Consider the following 27,362-nt stretch of genomic DNA (forward strand, 5'->3'; position numbering starts at 1 on the left):
GTTGCACACAGGTAGCTGGGACAGACTGGGTGGTCACAGCTAATGAATGAGAAGAGCATGGCCCAAGTTCTTGTTTTTGAAGTACCACATGAAGCAAGGTACCAGTTTCTGGTAGTAGCAGTGCATTTTTCACTGTACTTTAACAAGAGGGGTTTACAGCTCCCAATTTCACAGAATCTCAAAATAGTTGAAGTTGAAAGGGATCTCTGCAGGTCGACTGGTTCAACCTCAGTGCCCCCTAGAGCTGTTTGCCCTGATCACATCTGGACTGGTTTTGGCTGTTTCCAGGGGTGAAAGGTCTACTTTCAGTGCAGTTGGGCTTTTATGCCAAAGGGGTGAATGCTGCTGCTGGATTACCATCCTTGGTGGATCCCTAAGCATCATAAGTGGTTATATCCTACTGACATGCTATGGAGTGAATATGGAGATATTTACTGCTTGAAGATCATTCAAGGGAAAATGGACCTTAAGCGTCATAGGAAGTTTCTTTATGCTTTCTTGGCTTTTAATTAATTACTTGTAAGTGGAATGAGTACACAAATGTGATGCAATGATTTCTCCCTATTTATAAAGATTTTTGAGAAATCATTCTGAAAATTAGGAAAATATATGTAAATATTTGTTATACTAAAACACTTTGGAGTGGAACAGTTGAAGAATTCCATTGCTTGAGTCACACACTGCACATAAATGAAAAGATTGTTTTTTGCCATGGAAATATTTATCAGTAAAAATTATTTCTAAAATGTCTTACTGGAATAATCTACTCAGGAATTGGAGCTTTACAAAAATGAATAATTAGTAAAATAACATTGCTTGGGAAATTCACAGGATTTATAGTTTGTGAATCCATAAATTTATCTGTGATATCAAAAGGTGGTAGATTTTTCTGCTTTTCTCACATTCTTACATGCAATAAAGCCAAAATGCAGTTTTGAGACAATATTTCTTCCCACATTGTACAAGGAGGTGTGCTGGTTTTATAACTGACTATTACTTTCAGATCCCAATTTGTGTACCATTGAGAGTAAAATGTGTTGTTAACCATACATCTATATCACACATTCAGAGAGAACGATAAATGATAGTTTACCACTTGTCCTTGAGAGCTACTTTTTTCTCAACTTCCAGAAGCATTTATCTTGTTCCAGTTCCTGAAAAGTTTCTTTGAAAGGTTTACTTTCTTATGCTTTTTATATCATCCTATATTTAAGATAGTTTAGATTTCTAGATTAATGTGTTTCATGTCTAAGCTTTGGATTTCATCTCTCTACAGTGTTAAAGAAGGAAATATTCATATAACCTGAGGTCTTACTGTGCTTTCTTACTGCTGTTATGCCTGTGAACATTATGCTAGATGAATTTGGTATTTAATAGGAAGGATACATGTTAGAATTAGTGAACTAGAATTCTATCCCTGAAAAAACTGTTCCATTCTTTTTCATCTCTCACAATGGACTGTGATCAAAATTCTTTTCTTCTAGTGGAAAATCTTGAGAATGAAAACCTGGTACATGTAATGCTCGTTACAAGACCATGTTCTGAAATATGCATAGAATGCATAAACAGGCAAAACTCTGCTTTTAAACATGTATGACAAAAAACCAAAAAGGCTTCAATTTAATACATTGGACCCACACTACTGTTAGAAGCATGAGAAGCAGTCATCTCTTTTGGCTGCAACAAAGAATGAGATAAAAGTTTTTCTATTCTGAGTAACAGAAACTGATCTCAAGAGCACCTGGCAAGTTTTCTCTTCTTATCTGCTAATTCCAAAATGCTGATCTTTTCACTGTTGAACTGTAATGTTCTTACACAGAACAGAAAGAAGATGGATGAACTTAACACTATTTTTGCCTCAATCCCTAACTACATCTGTTGGTGTCTTTTCAGAAAAATTTTAAGATAACATCTTAAATTTCCAGCACTGATCTTTGGCAGTTAGGGAACTGTTTCTGTTAATGCTTTGAGACATCCATCCTTGCTTCTGAATAAATGGAACAGCTTACCCACCTTTGCAGGTAATAATAAGCATTACTGAAGACCAGGATTAACACAGTTTCCCACACAGAAGATCAAAATGCCAACTTACATTGAATTGTAAAGTTATAGAAAAACTGTGCTATCTCTTGAATTTTAGATATTGGTAATTACCTATGTTTCTGTGATGTCTCTGTACATAAGACCCTAATAGCAGTTATTTGCCAGGTGAAATGGTGATGCTGCTCCCAATGTTATTTAGCCATTTTAGCCAATGAAACTGTAATGATATATGATGATCTTAAGTTTGGAAAATGTTCCAGTGGCCTAATTCAACTAAAATATAGCCTGAAGGATAATGTCAGAAGTCAGTGAAGAACTTTTCATTTTGGAAATATTACACATTGGGCATTTTAAATTTCAGTGTTGTGACATTTAAGTTATTCAGTCTTATTCTTGGTACCCTGTGTGAAGAGATGGTAAATGAAACACCTGCATGTTTCAGACTGGGCTAATTTCTATATTTTAGCCTTCAACAAGTTGCTGGCTAAGTGGGTAAATGTGCTGACAGAAAACCAGGGAAACTTCCTTGTGAGAAGCTGGTTCTCTTAGCATCCGTAGAAGATCTGCTTTTGAATTCTGCTATAATTTTATTGAAATCATTCAGTTGTCTACAAAATGGTTTAATTTTGACAAACTGGCAAATTCTCATTACAAACCTCCAACTTCTGGTTCTCTTTCTCTTTTCTAACTTTGATGCGCTTGTAAGGGACAGCACAGTCTAGAGGTAGTGCTGCTTTCAACCACCTCTGCTGTCAGCAGAAGTAAATATTCAGGTGGTAGTTGTTTTCATCAGTGCACACCTGACAAGGCTACTTCTTTTTAAACAATTGTCAGAAATACATATTCTGAATACATATTGAAAAGTAAAAAATTGCCAGCCAAAAAGGTGTCAGTTTGATGAATAATATATGGGATATATTTGACATGTTTTCAAGGTTCCATTAAGAGGAAAAATGCTGGGCTTCATAGCATATTATGCTTAATGTTATGGCTATGTTCTTATATATTTGATCTGATAATTTAATAACATACCTCATGGAAGTTCTTTGGAACATTTTTCATCCTAACATAATCAATTTTCAGTCTAGCTCTTCATGTTCATGAATGACTGCTTTAGATTCCTGCTATTCTGACTATGAGAACAGCCAGAGAAGGAACTGTCTCAATACTAGCCTTTAATTCTGAATCATGTACACAGGATGGGGGTTTAGATATCTTTTGCAAATAGTTTCGTAATGCAGACCTGATCTCAAAAGGTTACTGTGATAGGTTTCTCACTCTTGCATCTCTCTGCTTTAATTTAAGGCATTTCCATTGGGATGCAGCAGTCAGCTTTTCTCATTTGATATTTACATTATTTCCGCTGTGATTTAAACCTGCCTACATATCAATTTTCTTATTGCTTTAGAAAATTCAGTGATTGCTTTTCCTTTCCACTAAAATGTCTTGTTTCTAGGATTTTTTTTCCTCTTGTATAAGTTGGCATGTTTCTAATGAACTTCTTGGAAGTTTCCTTGCTTCTTCAGTCATTAAAAATCTCTTCAAAGTTTGAATGTAGGACTGACTTGTTACAATTCTTGTGTGCTGGGAGATTAATCAATGCTGAAGTGATATTCACTGTAAACTCCCAGATTTCTTCTCAATGCATATCTGGAGAATGTTAAATAAAGGAGAGACATTAGAGTTGCAGTAGCAACTCTATGGTAGCAGTAAAATAACCTAAAATGAAGCAAAGACTGTGTTTTTGTAGGAAGGTTAGGCTACAGTGCTATCCATTTAGCTTGCTATAGGAGAGAATGAGCTATTCTAGGAGTCCTATGAAACAGTTAAAATAATAATCAAAAGGTGTCTGAATACTTTCTTAAACATAGATACAGACACTGGTTGTGGTTGAAAATGGATTCTGTTGTTATTACCCTCAGGGTTTGTGCATTGCAGTTGCTGAGAGTTACTTAATATTTAGCAGTTGGCTCATGATACATTTCTTTACCTTACTTTGCTTAAGTTGTTTAATTTTCATTCTTTTTAAATTGACATGTTTCTATTTTACAGTTTCAAAAATTCCAGGTGATAAGGAAGGGCTGACAGAAGCGTAGGTGACAGAACTGCTGAGTTATGGATGCTTTTGCCTTCTGGCCTTTATATGTATCAGTGCACAAGTGACTTTTAAGACCTAATGTTGATTATTCACTGGTCCTTACTGAGAAGTAGGTTAAAAGGTACTGCCATAGCCAGTGGAACTTAGTAATAAATACTAGTTTTGTTTTGGTGCTGCTGTTGTGCACTTCAAGTGGCTCAATGTGATAATTTCGCATCTGATTTATATATTTCCTTTTGGCATCACAGTCTGTTCCTCTCCCACTATGAATTTGTTTCAACATGGGATTTGGGCAGAAATGTGTTCTAACTTTGCTAACCCTCTGCACTGGGTGTTGTTGCTCTGAAATGGCCCTGCAAACTTGGATTCTCTACATTTAAGAGAGGAGGCCATGTAGAAAAGGTATTCTGGAGATGCACAAGTGCCCAAGAGATCCCTTGGGCTGTGAAGTCACATTGCTGACCAAAATGTACTGTCCCCAGTGCTTCAAGTGGTAGGCTGCTGATAAAGATCTACAGAATTGTTGTCAGTGGAGGAGACAGGTTACTGGTAATTTTTATCAATCTCCAAACTAGGAAAGAATGGGGGATAAATTATTGTTTCATGACTATTGATAACATTTTTGTGCTAGTCAGTGCAAGTTCCATTTCATTATGAACAGACTCAAGGTAAGAATGCTGGTTCTACCTTATCTGTACAGGATTAAGTGGAATCCAGGCCATTTCTCTACTCCTCTAAGTGAAGTCTCCATGTCTGGAGACTTTCCTCTCTGCTTGTTGAAGGATGAGCCATAGCCACGTTGGTTTTTTTGGGGGAGGGGCTGGAAGCGTTTGGTTTTGTTTTTACTTTTTTTTTTTTTTTTAATTTCAGCACCTATTTATCCATCAAAGCAGATTTATGCATTAAGATGGTTGTAAAAACATTTCACAGCAATTCTCTGTGGGCTTCCGCCCCTCTCATAGTTTTTACCTCCCTTACATAGGTCCTTGCCTTATTTATTATTGGTGAAATAATTAAAACTGCCTGTACCAAAATACTTCATTGTTGCAAACTGCTACGTGTCATAGTGATGGATTGCCAAAAAAATGTTTTCAATCGTGTAGTAATAATTTTTAAAATTACAAATGGGCATTAAATGAATAGCTAGGAAAGTTAAAAGATTGTACAGTCAAAGGTCAGAATAATTGTGGAGCTGTGAGTACTTTTCAAAAGGTTAACTCATCCATTTTAACTTCAGTGGCATTTTGGTGGCCTTTTAGAGAAGCAAGGAGGTCTGTACCAGTGCAAGATTAAAATACGCTTGACTTGGATTTTAGACTACTTTGGAAGAAGATCATGAAGGAATTTTTATATTCAGATTTCCATGTAGTTTAACAGCAGTGTCCCTGCATATTTCTGAAATTAATTTAACTTTCTTGGCAAGCTTTTCGTGGAAAAGGCAGAAATTATAATTTTCATAATTGCGACTTGAGATTTATTTTCCACTCAAGGTCAGGCCTTCTGTTCTTTAGGAAACAGGTTTTGGTCTGGCAGATGCTAAATCTTGTAATTATGATAAAAATCATTAACTGATTGCTCAGCTGGTGCCCCTGATCCTTAAGGAAGCTATTGAGGTATTTTTTAAAAAATAAAGCAACAACTCATTAAAAATGTTCGTAAGTGCTTCTGTTTTGGCATCAATTAAATTATAAGCAAATTATCATATTAAACAAGAAATGCATTGTAAGAGATCTTAAAAGTGTGCGTATGTATCTGTTCATAAGGAACAAATGAAGCAACAGGACCAAGAAAAGTAAGCCCTTTAAAATATGTATGTTCTCCTTTTCAGTAGAACAAATGAATTAGGCTTCTACAGACACACAAATCCTGGTTTGGACTGTAGGCAGGCAGGAAAAATCTTTATTGTTAAGATAGAAATGATTATAGCAGTTGTGTTGACACTTTTCCTTACCAGGGATATCTTGTTAAAAGGAACAAGTACTGCCCCCAGCTGCAGATTTCAGTGAGGCCTGAAGGAGAACTAGGCAGTTTTCTGAGGTCACGGAATTTCTTGTAATTTTGCTATTGTTTTGGATGATATTTAAGGACCTTTCTAAATTGTCTTTCTGAGCTGTCCTCATTATTTGTATTATTCTACATTTGATCTGCAATGATGTTGCTGATATTGCAAGCCTTGGAACAGATTAGCACTGATTACTCATTGAATTCAGTATGCCTGTCACAATAACAGTAGCAAATAAATTTCAATGCTTGCTGAGACATTTTAATTAGAATTTTGTGTATCATTAAGAACATCTTTGCTTTTGCTCCTGTTTCTCCTAGCTGATATTATCTCTGCCTCATGTGTCACTAGAGACCCAAAACTGGAAAAGCTTTGCCTAGAAAAATTTTACACTTACATATTCTTAAGGCACTGATTTGAGAGGTGGTTCTTATTCCTTGGATGAATGCTCTATCTACACTGCATGGCAGCAAAAGGCAGTGAGTGCAGCCTGTATAAATCTGCTGTTGAGCACTCTCTGATCTTATTTGGCCCCCTCCCTGGCCTGACAATGGATGAAATTACAGACTATTGGGAAGCTGAGAATGATATGAGCTGTTCTCTGTATCTGATGACTTCCCTCCCTATCTAGCTAGGATTTCAGGGATTTGAATTTGCCTAGGGTGTAAGCCTGAGTGCAGCATATGGAGGCATAGAAGCCTCAGTAAACAGAAAAAATACTCTTTGCTGCTCAACCAATGAATAAGTGCAAACCCTGTGTAAGCACCATGGAACAGGAAATGTGTGGGGAGCCTCTTAACTCAGGACGTGTTGGTCTTCCAACAGATGGCTGAGGTCTCTTTTATCTAAGTAGCTGTAGTTTACCAAGTTCATCCACCTGAGATGGTACTGGTGGTGTCCAATCAGCAAATAGTGAGTCAGGCCTGTTTATCCTGGACAGGAACAAAGTGTAAGGTTGATATGTTTCTTGAATTTCATAGGCTTGCAGATTAGCAAGCAAACTGTCATTTGAATGTTGTCTTTTCTGTGTTGTCCTTCACATTCAGTTAGTGTGTCCCTGAATTTAACCCGGTGTTATATCCAGACTATCCATTAAAATGCATGTCCAAATAGACATGGGTAACTATAGCATAATCCAGTGTTCTGTGGATTGCAGTCACAGCAGCAGAACAAGCGAAGACATATTGAAGGACAGCAATTGAGTGAGAAATGACAATTGAGAGGGGTTGCTGTTAAAGGTGACCCAGATTAAAAGCAGAGTTGCTTCTATGAATAAAACACCCTGTGGGCTGCAGGAGGTTCTGTCTAGGCTGTGCAGTACAAAGCATCCACACAACCCTGACAGGGTATCATGCCCAACTCGTGCTTTAGAAACACTGCCGAAGATGAGATTGACATCTTATTCAATTACAACACTGTAATGAAGAGCTATGATATCCAGCTTCCCAACACTTCATCATTCATCCCTCACTCAGATTCATTATCCAGCTCTTTTCCTTGCACTTCTGCTATGTCCTATCACCATCACAAACCCACATTGCAAAGCAAAGTTCATTTGCCCTTCCTCATGCTTCACTATCAGTTTTTATTTCCAGGTCTGCTGCTGGCTTTTTTCTGACCTGTCATGACAGGACAGTTTCCATATTTTCTTCTCTCCCCTGTTACTGAAGCTTTTTTTTTCCTTTTTGTTCTCACTTGTATCCTTGCTGACTTCTTGAAGACCAAGATCATCAGTCCTCTCTCTTTCCTTCTTCTTTGATTTTTACATTTTCTTCTAGTCTTTTAAAATAAGACATTCCTGGGTCATGGAGGGAATGGAGCTAGTGGCAGCTCACCTGAAGGGCCTGTGCTCAAGCTGATGCAGCAAGGCACGGCCAGGGCAGAGCATTGTGTGAGCAGGACAGACTTTGCATCCAGCTCCCTAAGAGCATGGGCAGAATGAGCTCAGGCTGCCTGGGGGAGACCCAGCCTTCTGTTTCTGTGTGTTGCCCACACGCAGTAATATGCTCAGCTCACGACTATACCTCACATCAGATGGGCCTAAGCAGGACGGAGAAAAAGGAAAAAAGAAGTTTGTTAAACACTATTTTGGAAGCATGGCCACACTGATACGACTGTAACACTTGTTCTGCCAGGCAGCTCAATGGGTTTGCATCTTCTGCAGCAAGTGCAGCTTTACAAACACACCTGCATCCACACAGCAGTCACTTGGTACACTAGGTACCTTCTGGCTTCAGGTCGAAACCAACTGTGACACATCTGTCTGATCCCTGTTAGGGGTCACAGGTTATCATACTGGAACATAATTCCACATCACAGTGCAGATTAGTCTGTGATAAAATAATCAGTGTCATTGCCCTTCCTTAAATGGCAGTTCTGAACATTTCCCATGTCATTGTAGCACAAGTCGCTTTTACATTAGCAATCTCACAGAAGCATTCTTCTGTCTCATAATTTTTTTTCCAGGGTATAATAGAAAAATTGGTTCTGTGACAATGCCATTCTTGACACCCTTTGAAGGGAGGAATGGAAATGCTAATGTTTACTGTAGGTGGAAATGTGTCTCAGTCTCCGTCTCTTGGTGCGAGACTAAGTCTCTTGTGTTTGTCATAGAATACTTGGATATAGCTTGCTCTGGCAATTTCTTAATTGAAAAATCAGCTCTTAAGAAATTATATAAACCATAGATTTGGTCAGGTTTTTTATCTAATACACTTCTACAGGATATTTGAAATATAAATGACAAATGAATACACCTTTTTTTCCTTTCTTTCTGTGAACTAAAAGCAGTGAAATAGTTGAAAGCTAAAGCTATATAAAAAAATAATTTTTCACAGCTGTAAGTGGACATCTGAAGAAGAGAACGTGTTCAGATTAAATGCTTTTATTCCCAACAAAATAGAAAATTTTAACCTTTGAGATAGGACTGCTATTTGTTGGAGAAGGCATGCAGGCATGACAGAATGGATTTTAAAAATATTTGCATCCCTCTTAGCTTTTTACTTTTAAATAATTGCACAGTCACAGAGGGCAGAAGGTGGAGGATGACTCGTATCTGGGAACAGGAATATGGAATGGTCATGAAGTTACCCCCTTCCAAGTGAAATGAGTATTAACAGACAAAAGGAGAGACAATGCTTTAAAATAGTCATTACCATGGTGGCTAAGGTGATGTCTGGAAGGAAAGGAGGTAAGGGCAAATAAAGATAGTGAAGTGAAAATTTTGTTCCAACAGTTTGTCTGACATCCAGCTAGTGAGTTGCCCTGCTCAATGATATATAGATGTTTGTTGGGCAGGGAGGCTGACAGTCATGGAGCTGACATATCAGTAGTTCTGATTTACTTGAGAAAACAATTAGATGATTTTTATCTTACAATCCAGGAGTGGACACACAGTTAGAATGAAGTTTCTAATTTGTCTGAAACTTCTTGCTCAGCCTTACTGAGGATCACTGAGCAACACATCAGTGTTTTATGTAGTTTGTTGGAATAGATCCTTTCAAAACTTTCCTCTTCACCTTGATGTGATTTTTTTTTTTACATTTTTATCAAATAATCAGATATATGCCATGGTTTTTTTTCTGAATGTAAAGCTTTTTATTCATGTTAATAATATATTTTAGCCTTGACTCCCTAGATAAATCTGTTTCTTGAAAGACTAGTAGCATTAAATCTTATTACAGCATATTGTAAAAATAGAGATTAGTGAAATTAGATGGTGTTTTGAATATGTTACATTTTTTCAGAAATTGTAGTTGGCTTAACAGCATATGTTCTGCTACTGATTAATTATAGTTATGGAACTACAGCTATCATGGAGACAGTACTTAGTATTGAAGAATCATCTGCTTTCAGGTTGATGATTAAAATCTTCCTGTCTGTAAATATTACTCTGAAAGGTTTAATTTTCCACTTTTCACCTCATAAGCAAGGTTCTTTATGGTTTTAGGGCCCTTGAAGTCTTCGTTAGTATATCTGTTTCCTTCAACATAGAAATAGCCCAAATTCACTTCTCATTCTGTTCCCTACACATACTTCCAGATATTTTATTTAGTTCTCAGATGAAAGGAAACAGATTTTACAGAAGAACAAGGGGTTCTTTTATGCATCTGAAGAAATGTACTTTAGTATAAAAGCTGGAAAATTCAGCATCGCACTCAGAGAGGCAGGTCAGCCAGTTATTCAATGGATAGACAGTCTAAGTGACAGAATGGGTTTTCTGTGACTGTGTGGTTCTGTTCAATTGAATGTTTGGAATATAGCTTCAAATAACTGTGTACCTGCTGCAGGCTGATTTAAAATGACATAGAAAAAGTTGTACATCTTAATGCAGAATTCCAAACAATGAACACATGGAGATGATCTATAGAGACAAATTATTTCTTCAGTTCTCCAGTTCTAACTGTCCAGTTAGAAAAGCCAAGATAGCACTACAGTTGCATCACAGAAAAGATTTCTTAGTGAGATATTCTGCAGGACTATCCTGTTGAATCTTTTCTCTGGGGGACCCTGAAAGCAAAAGAATTCTAAAATAGCTACTTTCCTTCGGTACAAGGTCTGTCTTAAAGTGTTGGAGCTTGTAAGGAGGCCAAGATGTCATTAATTACTGACTTATTTATGATCTACAAGTAGCTTTCATACATTAATTGCTGCATTTGTGTAAATTCTTATTTAGTTCTCAGCATATTGTATCAGGATGCTCCAGCTGACTGTGCTGTTGTATTTTTAGGAGTTGGATTTGTCAGTTCTGTCTTTGTAGAAACAAAAAATTAATGCTATTTGAAGGTACAGAACTGCTCTATGATCACCATTTCTGTATTGGAGTAGCTAGTTGGCATCTCTTGCCTCCCTTCTCAGAGTTCATCAGTCCCATACAAGTTGCAGTTCACTGGTCCTTCAGTTCCTCTGCTCATTTAAGCACAAGAAACTCTTATAGAGATGAACAGCCCTTGTGCCTCATTTGCACAGATTACCTGCAGCCACACTAGCTGGACACTGTCAGCATTTAGGAGCTCAGCAGAGTTGATCCCTCTGGGCTGAAGGATGTTTGTGGCTGGTGAGAGACTTTGGAGAGACTCTCCCATTGCGGGCAGGGATATGATTCACCCTCAGAAATGGTGGCAGTTTTTGAAGTTAATTGTGTTTAATTGGATCTGACTCTGCATTTTCAGATAAACCAAATAATATGTTCATTTGAATTTGCTATCAAACTTCTAATTCTTGGTTTAAAAAGCAAAAAAGAAAAATTGCATGAAAAAAAGTCCTGTGTTGTAATTACTGCTGGCATTTAAGTAGAGTAAGGAAATTCAATTCCTGTTTCACAGATAAGTTTTGTTGGTTTTTTTTTAGCAGAAACTTGGCCATAATGTACATAGAAATTTAACTCATAGCAGAAATAGAAGAGCTTGAAGACATTTTTAGACATAAAAAAAGCTTATGGGAGACATGTAGACACGTTATTAAAATGTATTGTAAGAAAATAAGAACAATAAATTAGACACAGGACAAAATTGTTGCCTTTTTTTTCAGATGCATTCACTTTGGGAAACAGGAATGTATTGAGCTATAATATCTGTATATATAAGAATTCATGCAGTCATACATATTAATTACTTTTGCTTTCCCCAGTAAATACATTTTTATGAACTGCTGCCATGGAAGTTAGGGGTAGAACCCTCGTCAGCTTTAATGGCAGTGAATCAGACCTTAACTGTACTCAATCATAAATATTTTCCAACTTCCCACATGAGGATCAGGGTTTATAGTGAATTATTTCTGTATCATCATCATCAGAACTCAGTTTAGCATTATTTTGAAGCATTTGATAATTATTATTATGATTTCCTCATTTGGAGCTTTAAGGAACACATTTTCATAAAAAAAAGTCAGTGGGACTTCCAACACTTGTAGCTCCCTGCCAGTTCCACACAAGCAGGCCCTCCTGCATGTGATAAATAACTGTTTTGCACAGCTGTTGGAAAGGAGACCATTGCACCTTCCTCTGTAGGTGAAAAACCACTGATTAATATTTATGGAAACAGTAAACCCATGGCAAGTCCTACTGCTGTAGGAAGGGAAACAATAAATCTATGAGAAAGGACTAGAGAAATGTGCACTGCAATACTTTCAAGAGTCTGTTTTACTATCTAGGTATTCAAGCAAAATATAAATTTAAATTAAGCCTTGAAATGTGTACCCTTGCTGTATACAAGTCTAGCCTTTTCCAGCCTGTTTCTTTGTATTGTTGATGCCACCTTGACACAGGGAAACCTCCCTCTCATTATGTTCATCATCTAGAACCAGAATAGTTGAATGTGGTCAAAGTGAGATTGTTTCTGCAAGCACTCAACAACACTTAGTGCACTTTGTGTCCAGTTTTTCTTTAGAGTGCATGGTGGTAGAAAATTGTAAAATTTTGCAGGGGGAGTAGTATTTGCCAAAAATGCTTTTCTTGCATGATATTCTCTCTGAGTTCTCTCAGGAAAAGATGAAAATGATAGTCTTATATACACCTGACTTAACAGAATTGTTATTTTAGAGGCAGAAGATAATCAAAATGGTTTGAGTACTGTTTTACACCACCATGCAGTGGAACTTGCTGCAAAAATCCTCAAGACAATCCTCAAGTCAGCTGATGCATTAGTATGTGGTTGCTTGGTCTTGCATGGAGGTTCTAGTCCAAACCCTGAGGCCAGTTGCTCTGCAACAAGGCTAATCATTTCAGACCAAGCTGAGAATCTTTGACTTTTGGAGCCAGATGAGCAGCTAGCTGAGATTTCTTTGCCTATAGTCTGTGATAAGGGGTGTGTATGCTTGTCCTGGAAAGCATCTTCAGCTGCTCCTACAACTTGTCACTCAGTTCTCCTTCAGGAGACAAGACTAGTTTTAATTCAGAGACTTATTTAGTAGTGTCACTAAATTCTTTAATGGCAGGTTTTTGAAAAAAATGTTGAAGATTTTTAAACCTGTAAATTAAATTAAAAATGTGAAAGACTATAAAGAAATAAGACATATGTACATGGAAATACTTTCTTTTGTACCCTGCTTCTTTCTTATTTTGGTCCATTAACGCTACTGCACTTACAAAAAAAATTTATGCCAGCTCTTTAACCCCTCTTTCTGTAGTCAAAGCCATCAGGTAAGTGTAAGATGACCAATTTTACATACTTTGCTACATCTTATTTAATTTACATGGGCAGTTAGACATATCAGCATGTGAGAAGGCCACCTTTTAGAACGGTTTCTTAGGAGGGGATGCTGTTTCATAAATTGTCTGCAGTTGAGGCAGCCATGGGTGAAATGGTCTTTGTTATTAAATGTCACAAGATTTAATGTCACAGTGTAATTGGAATGGAGGGATAACTGAGCAAGGCTCAACCAGTCTTTTTCTGCTAACACATTATTAATCTACAGGAGTGTTAAAATATGTCTTCTAAAGGACCTATTCTATTGAAAATTGTTGGATCATAGGAAAAAAATCCCAATCTGTTTAATTACAGAGCTCATGAAAAACAATTATAAAGTTCTTTCACAGAGAATTCAATTTTTAAGTCAAGTATGCAGCAGAATGAGGCACAATAAGGAATTTATGAAACACATAATCTTAATTTTTTTTTTAAAGAAGCAAAAACCTACACATATAGCACCCAAACACCATAAAACAGGTAATAACTGAAAACTGATTTCCTTTGGAAGTCTCAGCCTTTAACCCTCATTTGAGAATTTTTTTCAGTAATTTGACATGATTTAATTTAACAAAAGTTTATTGGTATAATGAATTCCTAGAGAGCTATTAGAGTTATTACTAACCAATTTGCTGATGAAGACTCTTCTGTCTGAATAAAAAAGCAATGTAGACCATTAAAGACATTGTTGTGTCTTGAAATTTTAGATTTTTGCATTGCTTTTCAAGTAAAATACCAATAGAGAAGACATAATTTATTTCTGATTGTTACTTTTTGAAATATAGAAATTTTTTATGGCAAGAGTTATATCTTAGAATCCTGGATTTATGTTGGAAAAGACCTCTAAGAACATCAAGTCCAGTCATTAACCCAGCACTGCCAAGTCCACCAGCAAACTCTGTCCCAGAGAGCATCTTCACATCTTTTAAATACCTTGACATCTTCTGGGGAAGCACTGTCTTACGTGATACAGCTTTACCACTAAGAATAGTTTTGAAAGAAGGTTGAAAAAACCCCCCATAATTCCCATATGCCTTTGTTACTGTTTTCTCATTTGAAAAAAAAATTGACAAATAGTTTGTTATTTTATTTTCTCTCAGAAAACATTCTTACCAAAGAATGACTTTGCAACACAAATGCTACATTTCCACGCTAAAAGTCAGAAATGCTTCTAACCAGAAATATTTTGTGATGAAATAGTACTCTCTAAACAAAACAAACCAACTACTTTTACTGAAAATTTGAGTGCCACTTTGCTGTAATTCAGAAGGATACAAATTTTGCATGTGTTATGCTTCTCTTTCTTGGTGGGAATATATGAAGCTTTTTATAGCCAATAACTTCAAGTACTTAGGAAGCTAAATCTTGATAAATGTTCTAGAAAAGCAACTCCTACAATTTAAGAGTAGAGACTCTAGTTGTAAATGAAAAATAAAAGAAGGCTACCAAGCAATATAGTCTGCCTTCTTCCCTTCAGAGAAATAAAAGAAACAAAGTATACTTGTACTGATTAATCAGAATTATAATAGACAATAAAAATGTTTAGAGTTTGATGCAAATTTACTCACTTTGCAGTTCTTTTTTCCCATTTAACCATTTCCTCATCAATTATGTTCTGCATAATTTATCACATTATCTTAACCTCTATTCACACTCTGAGTTTACGAAATGTCTTAGTCATGCAGAGTGGCTGAAATAAATTTCAGAGAACGTCAGAGTATTGCCTTTTCTAAAATAGCTGCAGTAGAAAAATATGAAAAAAAATTCCATCTGACAGTATTTACAGGAGAGGTTTATCATGAGGAGAGCCTTCTTACAAAGTAAATGTTTGCATTAAAGGACTTTTATAAATCTTGCTTCCAAGAGGAAATAATCAGAGACCACCAGCCAATTTGATAGAATGTAACGCTATGCTTTTTAGTGTGGTAGCAATTCAAATCTATTCAGGCCTCCAAGGAAGTGGGATGCCAGGCAGAGCATGTAGGTAGAAGAATTCTAGAAGCTAATGTGTTATTCTGTTGAATTGTAGTGCAGCTTCCCCATCTGTCAGTTTTTTATAGGCTGAAAGTACTGAATAAAGCCAACCTTAAATGACTAATTTCAAAGTGGCGATTCTGAGTAATGCACATTTAGCAGGTATTCTGTCTTTCTTGTTGAACTGCCAGACAGTAGCCCAAAGTTTACACATACTTTGCCTAGGATGCCTATTTCTGTAAGAAGTAGCTGAGGGGAGATCTCATCTGTAAGAAATCTTCCAGTGATGAAGTTCACTTCACTCTGAAATACTGCATAGTTGAAACTCAGAAGTGTAACTCCCTACAGAAGAACCATACAGCAAACTCATTGTTTCTGGGTACTCATAAATTACTGTGCAGTTCTCCTCCTGTTATATGAAGCTTAGCATTAGAGAAGATGAAGAACTTTGCTATTAAAAAAAGGAAAAATATTTAAAAAGCAGCTATTTTATTCCAGCTGGGTAAAAAATTCCATAAAAATTTGGGGCCAGCTTGTGTTCTTGTGAATTCAACTGGAAGAACCCTCATCAAAGTCAAATCTCAATGAATTATAGACAAGGTTCTAGTGGCTTTGGTTGTTTGCTTTTGTGGTGTTTTGTTTTGTTTGGGGATTCTTTTGGTTTTATTTTTCTTCTTTGTTTATTTTGTTTTAATCTTGGAACACTGTAAATACTTAATACAAATTCTTTGTGATAAAAATGAGAGGAGGGAGAACTCAAGGTGCATTTCTTCCTATTGGAAGGAAAAAATATGGCAAAGTATCTCAGCAGTAGCTCTTTGGTGAAATGAGGGAGATAAAGTGAGAGTTGTTCTCAGAATTAAATTACTGCTAATTAAGCTCCCTATCTAGCATAAGGGAAAAAAAGCCTTTTATACTCCTGGGTTTTTATCTCTACTGATAGTCATACAAATCATAAGATAAAATCTGCTCTTGTAGAAACAATTTGTAACTGACGTAGGCATATCAGGTAAACTCAACAAAGCTGACAGAAAATTTGGGCAAAAATTATTTCTTGAAAGTTGCACTAGTTCTGTATCTGAAAAAGCATCTGTAATTTCTTGTGTTTGGGATGTTTTTTTTTCTTTTGTTTGTATGATGACATAGCTGCAGTTACCTGCAGAATTATAAAGGCTTTAAGTGGCCATTACTAGAGTCCAAAATTTGAAGTACCTCTTAGAGGTCATTCTCAATATTACTTTGGGAACCAGACATGAAAAGTGGGAATAATATTCCTTAAAAAGCTTATTTAAATATTTCCATTTTGCATTAATTAATCCCATTTTTTCTCAAAACATCATATTTGCTCAGACTAAAAAGATCTGAAGCATTTCTCTATCTCCTGGAGCAATCTGTCAGGAGCCCAGACAGTGATCCTATCAATGTGACTTCCATTCAGTGAAAATTCATAAAATCCAAAATGCTTCAGGAAAATACTTCTGGTTTATGGAAACAGATCTTGAAAAAATCTGTTTGCTGAAATATTTCCAAACAGTTCTGTTTATCATGGTTTCCAAGGTATCTGGGCATAATTTGCTTAATGCACATAGGTGTCAGCAATATTTCTAGTAAAAATGGTGAAAGCACAATTGTTCTCTTCAGTGTGTGCATGTAAATAGGAGCTATTGAATCAAGTCTGGGGAATGATAACAATGTAGTCTTCAACTTTCCAGATGAATGAATTCAAGTGGTACATTCCTAGCACTGACAGTGTTCCAAGACTGGTTGGTTGTCTATCTCCAAGACTGTCAGTTACAGGCAAATGTAAGCAGAATTCAAATGAGCAATTGATTAATTATTGGCACATTTGCAGTCACAGGTGCAGCCCCTTGTTGGAGTGGATAAATAGTTTTTCCATGAGAGGAATACTTGCATACTTGCCAGTGTTTGCTGTGATCATTCTGGTCATTGATACAATCAGTGAACATCAAGTCAAGTGCCACCTGCAATAAAAGTCAAGCCTACAACTCCCTCTCCCACGTGCCAAGGATGTAATTTGACCTGTTTAAATATGTGTGTGTTTTCAGTCCATGTTCTTCTAGGTTAAAGCCACAAGATCTAATTTCACTCTTTAAGAGACTGAACTGCAAGTGCACTAATTAATTAGCACTTAGCAACCGATGTATGTTACAGTGCTGGAGAGGAAACTGCAGAGAGTGTAGAACAATTACCTCCTGTAGGATAGCTCAGGGAAGCTTTTGTCTGCTTATTGAACAGAAGTTACAGAATGTAAGAAGAACGAATCTCAGAAAGCATATGTGTGAAACTCATGCACCTGATAATCACAGCAATGATGTTAATATAGCAGCTTTGATACAGACATCTGTTGAAAACTTAATATAATTGTGTGGTATTTCCTGTTGTGAAATTACACCAAATATTGATGAGCCTTCTATTGAAAATTGTAGCCAAACTATTTTTGAAGTTGTTGATTTTTTTTTTTTTTTTATTTGTAAGGTAGAAGTAGGGGAAAGAGAATTTTTACACCAACAGTGTAGGCTAAAAGAATCTTGCTTCTTCTGAAGTTCAGGAATGAAGCTACAAACTGTAAGGCTAAACACAGCAGCAGTTTATTGTTAAGTTTTTGGTTTCTTCTATTAGGTCAAAATCTCCAGCGCTACATTCATTATAATTCTTATGATTATTAAAAAAGCAAAAACCCCACAAATTCTAAAAAATGCATAGGTTTTAGAGTAAGGGTTAAAGATAATCTTTATCTCTGACATTGTAGTCTTCCAGAGTGTGTGGGGGAATTCTTTCCCATTTCACTTCATAGTAATATAATTAGTTTTCTGAACAAATATAGAATAGAACACTAGAATATACATCCTCTGAAAAGATGGAGAAGCTGATGGTTTAGTGAAAGCTTTTCTAGCAGATGTTTTGTCCAAGTTTATAAAACATACTCAGACACCTCAATTTCATTTGAATAAAATAGTATTTGTGTGGCCTATTCCTCTTTTCTGCTTGCAGCTTATATTCTTGCTTGGCTTTGCCGTGCTCAATATTAACAGGTGCTATTCATAGTAAAAAAAACAAAACCAAAACAATAAACAATTCTTCAAAGCAGAAAATGCATGTTTCAGCTTCTAATTTTTTGCATACATGTTCTGATGAGTTTTATGCCATTGAATATATGCATATTTGAATTATCTTATGGGCCAAGGCATACTAAAAGTGTTGGGTACTTGAGAAGGAGTAAGGCACGCAGAAACTGGGAATCTACACTCTGGAGTTTACTTTAAGGAAATATCTAGTTCCCTTTTGTGTTAATAAATAAAATACTATATATTAAAATAGTAATTGAAATACTGATATGCATTATATGATGTCGCCAGAAGTTCTTAAGGAAGGTCCACCTGATAAATTCAGTGTTGGAAATGGAACACATTTTATAGGACTCTCTTTGTTGATATTACCAAACCTGAGAATTACTGACCAGTGAAAATGATTTGTCTGAATAAGACATTAGAATTGTATCTACAGGCATTGCAATGCCTGAATGTGTTTTGCGATAGAAAGATTAAAGTTTCATTAAATTTGATAAAAGAATAGAACTGAATTGCTTTTTTGAACTCCCTTGTCCTGTTCCATCAGATTACTGATACATGTGCCATGTACTTCGTTCTCCTTAGTCATGATGTTTTGCGTCATAATTGAATTTGTCTTTTTTTTTTTCCTTATATTTCATTTTCCACATAGCATTGGGAATTGAAAAGAAATTATAAGAAAAAGAACTCATCTAAAAAGCCACCTAATCTACACTTAGCCAAAATTTACTTTGGGAATTGCAAAACTGGTTAGTTTTTTATTTTAGTCCCAACTTATTCTGCACTTGGTTTCACCTGGTCTATAGTGTCTCTGCCAAAGTAGAACAAATGCTAATTAGAGCTGTGAAGTGCTAATATACAACAAATAACTAATAGTAGTATCATGAAAACATAAGAAAAAATATTTCTGAACAGATGGTCCAAAGGCCACAAGTCAAGTAAGTCAGAGAGGTTTTACATATACCTCTATAATCAACCAAACTTTCATATTATGATTTTTCTAGTAAAACAAACAGGTACATAATTGGAGGTTCCCCCATCACCAACAGTAATTTTCTGCCTTTGCAAACCTGCACAAACTAATCAAATAGTAATAAGAAAGGTCTTGATCCTGTTCTCATTGACTTCATTATGAGTTTAGCATTGACTTGGAAATGCTCACTGCTGGGTAGAGAATTATTACATAAAATAGAATGTGTAATGCTTGGCAGTTTTGACTTGGAATTTTGCTAGAATTATCATAAGTAATTTTTACTGTTGACCCTTTCCTTAATTTAGTTTGCTAAAATAATTCAGTGCTTTGTGAGATAGGTTCTCATCTTACCTTGTCCAACACTAGGATAACTTCCTTGTTTGGAAGAAAATTACAAGACTGAATTAATTGAGTGTTCTTTATTTGGGAAGTATATTACATAATTTTTCTAAGAGAAAGTAGAAAAGTAAAATTATCAGTAGACTTTAGGAGCATGTTGAAATAAGGGAAAAAGCAGAAGAAACATTTATTTACAGTATTCTCCTACAGTTGGTATTCTCTGCATCAGAAAATTGAAGTCAAGAACATTCCTATACCAAAGCACTCATGCAAGTGAAATCAGTAGGTGCCTTAACTTTATAAAGCTCTTTCTCCACTTTGTCCCTTTTCCCACTTTGTTAAACTTTATTGAATGATCTGTGACTTAGATCCTGACAACATAGATGTCTGTGTTAGAAATGCACTGGCTTCCTGAGTGGCAGAATTTTTATTAGTATACTTACATTTTCAAGATTTATCTTATGAGCATGTTAAACCTCAGAGCCTGCTGCTTTCTCAGTTAAGTTTCTTAACTGCTTTCTCAGTTAAGAAACTTTAAAAATTGTTCTATTAAGTTTTATGTTGTCATATTAAAAAAAAAATACCCTTTCCAGTCTCTCACATTAAACTCCATACACCATTTTGTCGTGATCCAGACAACATTTTCTGTCAACTTTATTTTACCTAGCTCTTTCTCTGTCATGGGCTTCTCTCTGCCAGTAATGATTACTTCTCCCTTCTTGTTGAGGTGCTTTGTGGGGTTTTTTTTGGCTTTTTCCCTCTTCAGACTGCAGGAAGTTTTGCAGGTTTTTTTTTTTTTACTGGAGAAAAGGCCAAAGGTGAGGATACTTCTCAAATTTGGAGGTGATTCTCCAAAACCCTGTATCTTTCCCTTTATTGAAGGTTTCCCTCCTCTCTTCCTACCATTCTGGGGAATGCTCAGATGAGACAATGAGTGCCTGCTACGTACAGCCCAGCCAGCTGTAGCAGGACACTCGCAGCTGGGTGGCCGTCCCAGGTGTCAGTCCAGCTGGTGCTTGGTACCAAGGAGCATGAGCTGCTTTTGCATCCCTTAAACATTGCTTCTTGCCCATCAAATACTGGGAAAAAAACAATGTAACTGTCATTAAAAACTGTCTTTACTGATAAAGACCAAAGCACTGTGTAGTTTTAAAGAAATGTTAACATGTAATTGAGTAATTTTAATGGGTATAGAAATTGTAAATCTCCAGACATGCATACATGTAATGAGAGTGATTACCATGCAACAATAAACCATCACTGCTATTATAAAACCATAAACTGTTATTCAATATACTATAAAATTCAAAATCTAATTGAATGTGCTAGTTTAGCATAATTCCCACAAGCCATCATTCTTTAATATTGTGAAATGAATGGGGGGTCTGTGGAGCTATTAATTGTCACTGACAAGTAATAACCACTCAAATGAAACTCCAATTATCAGCAACCATTAATCACATTTACTGTCATTTGCAATGTCAAAAAATAATATTCTAAACAGCTAAAAGGAATTTATATCTCTTACATTTTACCTCACATTTTAGAAATCAGATGGTCTTTTGCTGGGATAATCAGGGAATTACAAAAGGGTATTTTCAGTCCTGCTCAGTCTTACATTTTCCAGTTAAAAAAAACCTCCCACTTTATTGCATTTTGATGGAGGCTTAGGTGCTGTGCAGGTTTATTTCTCTACAGTTACGTACGATTTATACTGTAATTGTTGCTAGCATGATGTTATTGCAGTCACTGGCTTTAAAAATAAGAAATTATAGAGATCATCTGAGCATGCAGTTCACCAGTCTGTTCCAGGAAAGCAATTAATGTTGCTTTTCGGATTCAGCTGGATCAGGTGAAATATTATTGGAGATGAGGGTGTAAAGACGGGTGGCAGTCTTGCTCAGAAAACACTGTTCTATATTTTTCATCTTGTTCATTTTTCAGATTCTGTTTACTTCAAATAATAGTTTTCCTTTGAACCTACCCGGTATATCAAAAGCACAGAGGTACATCTCTGGGAATGAGGGCATAGGGAGCTGTTCAGTTCTCGTGGGTGGACTGGCCATTTGTGCAGTGTACACATGGCAGTTAAAAGGCCTTGCTTGCAAAATGGGATCTGCTCACTGAAAATTTCCCCTAAAAATAGCAAATAACATTGCTGGACTGTTAAGGGCATATTGTGGCCCTTTCTCTCAAATGATAGTGAGGTCTCTTCTGAACTACAGAACATCATTCTGAGTGATCAGGATTTGAGTATTTTCCAGTTGTTTGCCTTGAGAGTCTGTCAGCTTTTGCTGCCATAAAAAGACTTATATTTAGAATGAGGAACATTGATGAAGCATTTTGGGAGCAAAATAAGGAAGAGGACTAAGGAAGAATTTGAAAGCACCAGCTATGAATAACTTCATTTAGAAAAAGCACTGAAATCCTAAATATTTTCTTTACTATACTATTGTTCACTCATGGTTTCAACACTTAATAATCCAGGGAAGAGACAAGTACTCTAACACAAATCAGCAGAGTGGGTATAACATCTGTTCATAATGTACTGAAAATATCCAGCAGAGTATCTTTTTAGAAGAAAAATTATAAGAGTTTACAATTGAGCTAAATATCAAAAGAAGGCAGGCCTAAAATATACACAAATTGTGTTTAGCTAGGTCTGAGACACCTCTTAGGCACAGAGCAGTTGCTTATTTTTCAAGTTTTTGAATAGAGGTATATTTATAAAATTGGATTTAGTGGTGCCTCTGGAAGTGAAAGTCAGAGTCGACTGTACTAGCAATTTGATTATTCCAGTTATTATTTATATAACCAGTTTATTATTTACATAACCATTTTCCCAAATTTTCAAATACAGCGTTTTCACTAAAAGCAACGTGTGTGTAATTGACAGGATGGTTTTATAGTGGTCAGTGGTCTTCAATAGGCTACATCTTTAAGATTCTGTCGTTTCTGAAATACTCTTAAGATACTACCACTTGTCAACCTTGCTTACTTAAAAACCGTGGTTAGATAAAAATACCTTATTTCTGATCTTCTTGCGGAGTGTAATTGAATGTACTTCCTCTGAAACACAGCAAATTCTTGGCCTACCAGGATTTCCTTAAACTAACTGAACACATTGAAAGTGAACACATGTAAGATAATCAATATTATACTATAGTACTGTCATGATCAATTAATAAAAAAAATTAAGTGCCTAAATGAATTGAACTAGCAGAAAAAACTTCATCATGAGAAAACTATGGAACATTATTCTTTTCTTGACCTCAAATCCCAAACTCTATAATTTGTAATTTTCTTGATTTTTTTCCTGAGTTTTTCAATGTGAAACTTGAATCATTTGTAAGTTTCGTAAAAAATTGTAGTAGAAATAATGGCCATGCTATGATAAGATTTTCGTTTCAAGAATTCATACTGACATTCTATTTCCCACATTTAATTAAACATTCTGTCTTTCCAGAAGAAATTACTAAGTATTTTAAAAAGATATTTTCCATTTGCAATTTAGAACTGCTGCTCTGAAAATTTATCATAACTAATGCATTCATTTCTGGTTGTTGTCAAGGTGACAGAGTTTATCAGAATAGCAGAAATCAAAGTATTTAAAATTTAGCTTTCAATTCCCAATGTAGTTGGGTAAGGTAAACACTAATTCTGTTAAACACTAGTTATCTTTCATTAGTATGGAATTAAATTCACTCTTAGAACAAAAAATACACAAATATTGCTCTGTCATCTAATAATAAACATATTTCCTTTAAAGAATATAATAATAGAAGAATGTTTGGTAATTTAGCAAGTCTATTTACAACACTGTGTCTTTAAACTTGAGCTGTCAGTTAAGCCATATTCAAGATTCCTGCTTGCTTAACAAGGAACACCCTTGAGTATAGTAGTGAGAACTGGCTTTTTCCCTCCCTTTCTTTCTTTATCTCTCACTGAATAATAACCTTCATTTAGTGACATCAGTCATTTCTGCCACCAGCCTTTTTTATGGCTGGAACAGGAGCATGAATGGCACACACACTGAAATAAATGTGTGAAAACTTCATCGATTTTGATAAGACACTGGAGAATGTGTCATGAGTTGGTGTTATCATCAGCTGAAAGGTATAAATGGATGCAGTAATTTGCACAGCAATTACAGCTTGGCCTCTCCTACCATCACTGGGCAGCAAGTATTTACAGATGTTAACCAGTGCAGTGGCAAACCTTGAGACTGGTAAACTGCACCCAGGGGGTTTTGGTAGTCAGTACAAACTAGCAAGGGCCATACAGCCATGATCCTCTATTTACTCTCCTGTGAGCTTCTGTTTTCTTCAAATGGCATTGAGACACTTAAATGACTTATTAAAAAAAATAAATCTTCCTAATAGCTGTAAAAACTAACATGAAAGCACACTGCATAACCCATAATAGGAAATATTTGGAATTAATAGAATCCATCTGCTTTAATCCTGCTAGAGTTCTGGCTAAATGGAGCAATCTACTTTTTGGCTGCTCAAATGGAACACTTGAATAGATGACAGATTTGAAGATGTCATCTGAAATACTGCACAATTATCATTAATAATTTGAAAATATTCTGTTCTTTTAACAGATCTTAAAATTTCTTATTCAATAGACTATGGCATTTAAAGCCAAACTACTCCTAAAACCAGCAGGCCTGTATGTTTCTGGTATTTGGTATCACAATATTTCTCATTTAAAATTTCAGTGGTGACTGAATAATAGCTCCCAAAGAATCATCTAACCTGGACTGGTTTTTGTTTCAGTCAGATAATTCTGCTTGTGAATTCTGATATATTGTAAAGAGAAAGCCTTTTTAAGTGTGGAGTTGTTTGTTTTGAAATTTCTTAGGTCCTAGGGACAGCTCACTTACCTGATATCAAATGGACATAATTAATTATTGTTTTACTTTAACTGTTTTCAGCAAATAGCCTCCCACTTTATTGTTTTAATAATTAATTTATTGGTTTTATTATAGCTGTGCCTATGGAATATCATTTAGAGATTACTGAATAAATGTTTTCTCCAGACTACCCCATGTAAAATTATCTTTGATGTAAAGCCATATTTTGGGAATATGTGTAGCATTGCTCATAGCATTTGCTGTCTTTTAAGTCAAATCTGCTTTAATGTTGTCTCTAGACCTCTACATGTAGTGGCTGGCAATTTCTTCCTGTTAAAATATTCCTGATAGAGTTTGTTGCTTTTCAGTAGTTGGAAAGTAGAGTATTGCACTTTCAACTCATTATTTAGTTGCATCTCTCTTTCAGTTACAGACCTTATTGACATAATTAAGAACTATGCAATTTGCCCTTGTTTTTCTGTATGCCTTGAGTGTGTTCTGTTCTTTCCCTTTTATTGCCCTCCCCAGGGTAATGCAAAATAATAACATAGCATATGGCAAATGGAATCAGCTGTAACACCATGCAGTGTCTTTTATCCTGTAGATTTTACAGTGTGACATTCCCAAGTTTGTAACTGATGAATATTGGATGGCTTAGAGAAACTCCAGCTGAACGATGCTGCTTCTCCCATTGGAGGCATCCTTGCTGATACTCTGCAAGCATGCAGCAGCCATCAATCAGCAGCACACCTGGAAGTGGCAGGATGTCCCAACGTGTGGCAGTGCTAGCAAACTGTACAAAGTTATCAGCAGCAGAGTATTGTGTTATCATGAGTTGTGCAGCACATAATTGATATGTTAATAGTAATAATGAGTTTTGTATAGTTTGTATACAAACTACAAACTATAGTTATAGAGGCTTGGCTAAGGACTGTTGTATTTTTTAATGTCTTTAGAGCTCTTGGGAATTCAAGCATGTGTTTTTTTCAGTTTTAAACCCAGGTTTGGAGTCAATCTTCTGAAGCATGCTCTCTGGAAGCATTAGATGCTGTTCTATGAAAACTAAATATTAGCATTAGTAAGGATTTTGTACATGAGTTAAAGTACTTATACAGGGCCAAACTCTAAAGGAATTTCTGCTTTGTGGATATACTAAATGGGTGTGATAAGCTGATGGTGTTACTTAGGAATGCAAAACCTTGTAAGTAACCATTTCTTAATACTTCATGTGTGTTGCTATACCAGCATCTTAGGTTAGCTTTAGTTTTGTGAGTGGAAGGGAGAGATATTGATTAAGTAGATAGATTTGTAATGTTTAGCTGTAGTTTTCTTTTCATCTTCTGTTTGTGGCAAAAATACAATTTCAGACTATTCTGAAAGTAAATATCTCTAAAAAGTTTATAGGATGTTTCTGTCATGAACAGTTCCACCAGGTAATGTGCAGTGAACTCAGTGTTCAGTTTGTTTTAGGGAATAGAGGTTATACAGTCTCCACCACATTTATGCTCCTATTGTGACACTATAAGTGGTGCAGCAACTTTTCTCCAAAGCAGGAGAGCAGATGAGGAAAGGATTAATTGTTCTTCCCTGTTTGTCCAGATTTGGTGTTTGGTAAAGATATTTCTACTCCTCTCTGGTCATGCTTAGGAAATCTAAGTATGCTCAAGCTCTAAACAAACTTTCCACCTGTAACCTGTATAAGGGAGGGGTGGGTGATAGCAGATGTTGCTTTTCTGCAGTGTGCTTGTAATGCCCCAAGGGTTTGAGGACAGGACATTTTAAGGTTTGGGAACTTGGGGCTGTGGAGAGGGAGCAGGAGCACACACAGCACAACTCCCTTTTACTCCTCTGTCCAACCACTACTCAGTTGGCTTCCTGTAGCAACTAGTATAATGGTTTATTTAAAGGAAATAAAATGAAATACAGGAAATTTATTTTATTAAAAGAACTGTAGGATACCAGTATAACAATTATTTGCACTGAGAGTAACAGCAATTTTGCTCAAAAAGGAAATTCATTGTGTGAATGGGAGTTAGTAGGGATTATGTATTGTGTGTTTATATGTCCTAGACACATGTAGAAGAAATTCTCAGAAATACTAGGAAGGGCAGGATAAACTATTTGGTGCAATTATTATTGTTATTATATATTTTACACTTTATAGAGAATCACCTAAAATCCTTACCTCATTTTTTTAGAAACAGCTCCGTCTTTTCATCCTTAATTTTTCTTTCTTGCTTATCTGCATTGTATCTACGGCTGCTCTTCTCCACTGTTTGCTTGTCTCCTCATCACATATGAAACCAGTGTGAACTGTATATTGAAAAACCTGCATTGGCAAAGGCATGAGTTACATATGTGCAAATGACAGACTTCTTGTCTCATTGCTTTTTTTTCTGTCTTCCATGAAAACAGAGATAGATAGAACAATTAGAGACTTTGGGTCAAGTACTGAAGTAATAAGTTTACAGATATGAATACTGTCATAATTTTATGCTGCTAGCCACCTAATTCTATGCACAAAACCTATTTATATAAATTTTTTTCACAAAATGTGTCAACACAAACACGTAGAAATAATGCGTATCTTAAACCAGAAAATGCATGCCTATGAGAAGCAGAGAATACAAGTGTTTGTCAAGTTGTTCTCTGGAAGCCCAAACAACACCTTTAGAGTGACCACTGATGCTGAGAGGTGTCACAGATTAGTTTACTTGCAGCACTGACCTGATTTTTTTTAGGCCTGGTCTTGAAATTTGCAAGGTGCCTATGTGAGACACCTCTGCAAAGTTCAGTGATTTT

The 27,362-nt window shown here is 35.9% G+C and overlaps 1 protein-coding gene across 2 annotated transcripts in view; it reads right to left on the reverse strand.

The window, feature by feature from the left end:
- The window catches only part of B3GALT1 (beta-1,3-galactosyltransferase 1), a 95,516-nt gene extending 68,623 nt beyond the window's left edge, over positions 1-26,893 (reverse strand). The window contains exon 1 of one of the 2 annotated variants that reach the window (XM_059476189.1): positions 26,746-26,893. The gene's annotated coding sequence lies outside the window, so the exon portion shown is untranslated. The remainder of the gene's footprint in view (positions 1-26,745) is intronic. The other variant, XM_059476188.1, reaches the window with a different exon arrangement.
- Positions 26,894-27,362: the final 469 nt, after the last annotated feature.

This window comes from Ammospiza nelsoni, chromosome 7 (assembly GCF_027579445.1).
Source record: "Ammospiza nelsoni isolate bAmmNel1 chromosome 7, bAmmNel1.pri, whole genome shotgun sequence".
NCBI lineage: Eukaryota > Metazoa > Chordata > Aves > Passeriformes > Passerellidae > Ammospiza > Ammospiza nelsoni.